Source organism: Heloderma suspectum, chromosome 4 (assembly GCF_057233095.1).
Source record: "Heloderma suspectum isolate Gila_16-S chromosome 4, 16-S_ref, whole genome shotgun sequence".
NCBI lineage: Eukaryota > Metazoa > Chordata > Lepidosauria > Squamata > Helodermatidae > Heloderma > Heloderma suspectum.
Genome location: NC_139461.1, coordinates 75,281,973 through 75,289,364, shown reverse-complemented (window position 1 = coordinate 75,289,364; position 7,392 = coordinate 75,281,973).

The window sequence follows — 7,392 nt, the reverse complement described above, 5'->3', positions numbered from 1 at the left end:
AATGCCCTGCCCTGCACAGCTGGCTTGCTTTCCTCAATGCTGTCCCATTGCCAGTGTTGAAGTTAGATTCAACTTCCAGATCAGCTTCTGTATGTGAAAAGGGCACCATTTTCTTGTTCACCTTAGGTATCAGATCGTGAGGGGTTTTTTTTCTTTTTATATAAAATTTGTAAGTATTTTCATGTACATTTCACCAAATGAATGCATCACTTGTGCACATTTTTGAATTGTGCACATTTTTCTCCCATTGATTATAGCATGTTTCTGTGAATTCTTAAAAGTGCATGTTTTGTCATGCACATTTTTGAAATGTATGCATTTTTTAATGCATTTCTGTTGTTTCACAAATTCAACTGCAAACTAAGAAATGTACAAACTTCAGCTTTAGATTACATTTGGGTCCATGTTCAATTTCAGACAGAGCGAACTGGGTAAATTCTGCTAGAAAAATGAACTGAAATACCTCATACATCCTAAGGCAACAAAATAACTTGGGTTGGCCCTGAGAGCTGTAGGTAGGAACAATGGAGTAGTGGAAAGTACCAGAAACAAATGAGATGAGATTGAACAACTTTCCCTTTTTCTCCCACCTGGATATCTTGACCTGCTGCCTGAGGCTAGTACATTAAAAAGGTGCTTTATCAGGTTTAATCCATAGCCAAACAGCAGGACAGAAACATGATCTCAGTGGATGTATTGTTGAAGTAAGGAAGTGAGCTGATTTTAACTGCTTAGGGTGAGCCAAAAGAAAGATAGCAGAGAGAGAGAGAGAGAGAGAGAGAGAGAGAGAAAGAGAGAGAGAGAGAGAGAGGAAATTGGCCCATGTAGTTTTACTTACTACGTTCTACGTAGTTTTAAATATTTATGTAGTTCTACGTAGTTTTAAATATTTATGTAGGCTAAAACAGCGAAATAAAGGGAACACAAATGGTGACCGCCGTAGCTGCCGCCACTTGCATACGCTGTTTTTTTTCTTTAGCTTGCTGTGATAGGCTATGTAAATACTTACGTAGCCTATCACGGCAAAGAGCAGGATGCAAATGGCGGCCGTGGCAGCCGATCGAAAGACCAGCCACCGCCGCCGGAGCTACCGCTGCCGCCGCCGGAGCCCCAGGTAAATTTCGTTCCGGGGCTATTCCGTCAGGTGTTGGGGGGTGGGAGGCCATTCCGCCATGGGTTTCGGAATGCTCCGCCATCCCTAAGAGGGAAATGACTGGTTGGCAGCAGATTGCTGCTGACGACATCTGTCACAAACAACCTCAGACTGCTCTAACTATGTAGCAAATCACTCATGAAGACAGCCCCCTGGGCTTGTTGCATTCATATTCTCTCTCTCTCTCCCCTCCCCTTTCTCTCTCTCTCTCTCTCTCTCTCTTAGGGATGGTGCAAGCATGCGGTTGGATCTCGAAGCCCAGCAAGAAGTTGCCAGTTCGTCCCCCTGGATGCTAGTTCATGGATATGAGCTCTTGCCTGACTCATGGCATGCTGAGTCAGGCAAGAGCTCGGGCACCTGCTCCCTCAGCAAGGGGGGGGGGGAAGCAGTGCCTCTCCTCCTTCCTTGACAGCCGGCGTGAGGAAGGACGCCAACTGTAGCACCCCAGGGCTCTCACCCTGGCCTCCTCTAGAGAAGCTCTTGACAGCCAGCATGAAGAAGAGTGGTGGCTCGTGCAGCTCACAGGCAGGTGAGGCAGGCAGGGAAGCTGGCTGAGCAGGTCCGAGCTGCACGAGCTGTGGAGGGCAATTCTCTCTCTCTCTCTCTCTCTCTCTCTCTCTCTCTGTGTGTGTGTGTGTGTGTGTGTGTCTATGCAGCACTTTTATACTGCAAGGTGAATATACATAGCTGAAAGGTCAAATAGATGAAGACATCTCACTACTTTTTACTGTCCCAATGGAATTAGGTATTTTAACATTCATTTTACCTTTTTATCATCTTCCCACACTGATAGAGGTGCCTATTTACAACGACCCATAAAATTCCACATATAAGACCCTCTCCCTCTCCCACTACTTTCTCTCCCCCTACACTCTCTCTCTCTCTCTCACGCACACACACACAAACACACACACACACAGAGATTTTGTACCATATAGTTTGGTCATAAGTCAAGCTTATCTAGTCATCTAGAGTGTTTTAAAATTATACCCACCTTATAGATGTAACTGTGGCTTTTTTAGTGTAGCTCACATGAGTATATTTGTACTCCTACAGAGAAATCCAAATAGGAATAATTTTGTGTCTAATACTATAATTTGTGGGCAGGGGATGTCTCAGTGTTATGGAGATTTCAACATTGTATTTATAAAGTCTTTCTTTCTTCCTCTTCCATGCCTCTTATTGGAGTGTTATTTGGCCATGGATACCTGTGCAGGGGATGAAACCCCTATAGCTAATACACTATCCTTACTGCAAATGCAAAATAAGAGTCTGGCTGAATCTAATTAATTTAGCCATACAATATTCCTTTGAGGTAGAAAAATGCTATTAAACTCATTTTTCAGATAGCCAGAAAGGTTAATAATTTGCCTGGGAAAAATTAAGAAAATATAACCCAGAGGTCTAGTGTAATACAGTTAAGGAGCCCACATTTTTGCATGATTATCTCACTTCCCTTCAACTGTTCCATCCAACATGAATTCCAGGGCTTAATCAAATATTTGTGGGCAAACCTTTTCAATGTAGAAAGGGGAATTTGGGGCATCTGAAAACATTATCTGTACACCCTGCCCGCAAATAAAATCCCTGCTCCAAACACTTGCTCACTTCCCATTTTGCCAACTCTTGTGTGTGTGTGTGTGTGTGTGTGGGGGTGTTTAAAGAGGATTCATCTTATGCTGGTTACTTGATCCAGCTATTCAGGAATCATGTAGCCAGTGTGATGGTGTCACATTCCCACCTAGCCAATCAGATTTGGCTATGTGATGACATCACACATCTAAATAAAAGTGAAGGCAGTGCTTTCTGCTCTCATTATGAATGGGAGAGCATTTTCACTTGCAGGGCCTTCAAATTATCACCAAAATGGACGATAAGGATGTTTCACAGGGGGTGATGTTTTTCATAGGAATATCAGAGAATTCCGCGACAGATCTCGGTGAGGCCGAATGCCAGTGCATTCGGCCCCCCGAAATCCATCGCGGAATGAAGCCCCCGCCCCCCTAACCCATGAAAGGTGAGCAAAACGGAGCACTTACCTGCTCCCGTCCGCGCTGCTTTGTGAATGGCGGCCATCCTGGCCGCCATTCGCTTCCTCCTCTTCCTAGCCATGATAGGCTACATAAATACTTACGTAGCCTATCACGGCTAACGCAGGGACACCATTTGCATCCCTGCGGAGGCCGTGATAGGCTACGTAAGTATTTACATAGCCTATCACGGCCGGGGGGGGAGAAACCCCAGCATACGCAAATGGCGGCAGCTACCGCCATTTGCATACACTGGGGTTTTTCCCCCTGCTGTGATAGGCTACGTAAATATTTACATAGCCTATCACGGCTCACTACAGGGACGCAAATGGCGGCAGCTACGACAGCCGCCATTTGCGTCCCTGCAGGGCTGCCCAGTGGCCGGAAGTCCAGCTGCGGGCGGCTGGAGCCGGCTGGTGGCTCCGCGGCTTGGCCGCGGAGCTGAGCCAGCCAGCCAGGATTCCGGGGGGAGGGACGGAGTGCCTCCCCCCCATCGAGGATTCCGGGGGAAGGGACAGAGTGCCCCCCCCACTGCGGATGCCCCTGTGCAGAGCCAGGTAAGGCATTTGTACATCCCTACTTCTTCATAAAATGCAACCCACCCACCCCCCATTTCTACTCGGCCCTAAGAAGTTCCTAAATTGAACATTTGAGGATGCTCAGGAGTGTAGTGTTGTGTTTAATAACATTAACAATGAAGTTGGAATTACTTAGTCCAAACATCAGTGCAGCTACGAATTTATTGACTGGTCTTAGGGTAAACTGTTATCACTCAGCACCTCTTCCATCTCCAATATGGAAGTAATAATAGCAGCCTGCCTTGCACAATTGTTCAATACAAAGGATAAACCTACAAAGGGTGAGTCCAGGGTGTGGTAAATGCTTCCCTCTGTTAGGGAGTGGTGCCTGCCTCCTTGAAGGAGGCTGTAACACACCCTCTCCTGAAGAGGCCCTCCCTGGACCCAGAGGTGTGTGAGAAATATCGCCCCATTGCCAATATCCCCTTTTTGGGCAAGGTGCTTGAGCATGTGGTGGCTGGGCAGCTTCAGACATTCTTGGAGGAAACTGATTATCTGGACCTATTTCAGTCTGGTTTCAGGCCAGGGTACAGCACTGAAATGGCCTTGGTTGCTCTGACTGACAACCTGCTCTGGGTGAAAGATGCGGGAGTGCTACCCTGTTGATCTTCCTGGATCTCTCAGGGGCTTTTGACACCATTGATCATGGTGTCTTACTGGATAAGCTCTGCAGGATGGGAGCTGGGCCACTGTGCTACAGTGATCCCACTCCTACCTGCAAGGTGAATCCCAGGGAATGGTATTGGGGGACTCCTATTCTACCTCATGGCTATTAAGCTGTGGGGTGCCACAGGGTTCTATTCTACTCTATCTCCCATGCTGTTCAACATCTATATGAAGCTGTTGAGTGAGGTCATTTGGAGGGTGTCACCAGTTTGCTGATGATCCTCAGCTCTATTTCTCTTTGTTGTCAGAGTTGGCTGAAGCAGTGAAGGTGCTAGACCAGTGCCTGGAGGCTGTAATGGGCTGGATGAGGGCCAATGAACTGAAGCTAAATCCTGACAAGACAGAAGCTCTGTGGATTGGTTATTCCTGAGTCTGCGAATTGGGTAAGCGACCTGTCCTGGACAGGGTTGCACTCCTCCTGAAGGAGCAGGTGCATAGCTTGGGAATACTCCTAGAGTCATTCCTGTCATTGGAGCTCTAGGTGGACTCCATGGCCTGGAATACTTGGGGCCAGCTTCGGCTGATCCACCAGCTACAGCCTTTCCTGGACAAGGATAACCTAGCTATGGTAGTACATGCGCTGGTAACTTCCCAATTAGACTACTGCAATGCACTTTACGTGGGGCTGCCCTTGAAGACAACTTGGAAGTTGCAGCTAGTGCAAAATGCAGCAGCTAGACTGCTGACTGGAACATCTTATACAAATCATATAACACCAGTTTTAAAGGGATTGCACTGGTTGCCAATACACTTCCAGTTGGAATTCAAAATTTTGGTGATCACATAAAGCCCTAAATGGCCTGGGACCTCAATATTTGAGGGAATGCCTCTCCCTATAAATGCCTGACTGAGGACTGATATCTGTTGGAGGGGCTCTCCTCTGCATCCCACCAGTGTGAGACATACACTATGGTGGGATGTGGGAGAGGGCCTTCTTTGCTGTGTCACCCTGGTTGTGGAATGCCCTCCCCTTGGAGGCCTAATTGGCACAGACATTGGTCTCATTTCAGTGCCAAGTAAAAATATGGCTTTTTACCAAAGCCTTTGAGGGCTAAATACATTCCCTAAAGTAGCACACTGTTTTAACTGCTTTATTGTTTAGGTTTTAATTGGTATTAGCTTGTCCATGGTTTAATATGTTTTTAGCTGCTTAATTTATTTATTGTTTTATACTGTTTAAATTGATTTTATCTGTATGCTGCCCTGAGATCTTAATTATAAAGGGTGGGGTACAAATGTTATAAAAAACAAACAAACAAATAAACAGTAAGAGTGTAAAAAGATTAAAACACCACATTAAAATTACACCTGTTTAAAAACACAATGCCAATAAAAACCATAACAGGTCAATTAAAAAATGCCTCCTGGAAGAGTGGTGTTTTCAGGCACTGGAAACAACACAGTGTTGGTGCCTGCCCAACCTCCAGGGGCAGGGAATTCCAAAGAAAGTGGGTTGCCATGCTGAAGGCTATTCTCCTGGTGGGCTCCAGTCAGGCCATAGGTCTATGTGGAACCACCAGGAACATGCCCTCTGATGATCTCAGTGACCTGGCAGGTTGGTTAAGAAGGAGGTACTGTCTCAGGTATCCTGGTCCCAAGTTGTTTAGGGCTTTGTACATGAATACTAAAACCTTAAACCTGGTCTGGTACCGAATAGGCAGCCAGTGCAGTTTCCTCCACAAAGGAGTTATGTGCTGAAAAGGGGCAGCTCCCGAAAACAGCCAAGCTGCTGCTTTCTCCACTAGCTCCAGCTTCCAGAGCAGCCTTAAGGGCAGCCCCACATACAGTGCATTGCAGTAATCCAGTCTTGAGGTTACTAGTGTCTGTAACACTGTGGCCAAGCTATCCCTGTCCAGTAGAGGCCATAGATGGTGAACTGGCCAAAGCTGGTAAAAGGCACTCCAAGCCGCCATGGCCACTTGGGCTTCCAGATGGATCTAGGAGTGAAAGATCAGGTCCAAACTATGGACCCGATCTTTCAGAAGGAGTGCAGGTGTGCAGCCCCATCCAGAACAGGCAATGAGCTTATCTCCCAGACCCGGGAACCACTCACCCACAGGGCTTCCGTCTTGCCAGGATTCAGCTTCAGTTTATTGGCCCTCATCCAGCCCATTACTGAGTCTAGGCAGTGATCCAGGACTTGCACAGCCTCTCCTCATTCAGATGTCACAGGGAGATAGAGCTGTGTGTGTCATCAGCATACTGATGGCACTTAGCTCCAAATCCCCTAATGACCGCTCCCAGCGGTTTCATATAGATGTTAAACAACACTGGGGACAAGATGGTACCCTGCGGCACCCCATAGCTCAATTGCCAAGGGGCTGAGGAATAGTCACCCAAAGTTACTCTCTGAAATCAGCCCCATAGGTAGGACCGGAACCACTGTAACACAGTGCCTCCAATACCCATCCCATGGAGTCAATCCAGGAGGATACCATGGTCGATGGTATCAAAAGCCAATGAGAGATCAAGTAGGATTAACTAGGCTGCACTCCCCCTCTCCCTCTCTCGATAAAGGTCATCCATCAGGGTGACCAAGGCTGATTCAGTCCCATAACCAGGATGAAACCCAGATTGAAATGGGTCTAGATAATCAGTATCCTCCAAGAGTGCCTGCAGTTGTTGAGCCACTACCCTCTCCAGAATCTTCCGTAAAAGGGGGTATTTGCAACTGGGTGGTAGTTGTCTAATACTGTTGGGTCCAGAGTAGGCTTCTTCAAGAGTGGCCACACTACTGCCTCCTGAAGGACAGCAGGGGCCACCCCTTCCCTTAGGGAAGCATTCACCACACCCTGGACCCACCCAGTCAAAACCCCCTCAGCTAGCTTTTATTAGCCAGGAGGGGCAAGGATCGAGAGGGCACATGGTCGGTTGCATTGCTGCAAGCATCTTGTCCATGTCATCAGGCACAACAAATGAAACTGATCCAACAAAATTGGATAGATGGTGGCATCAGACACCTTGA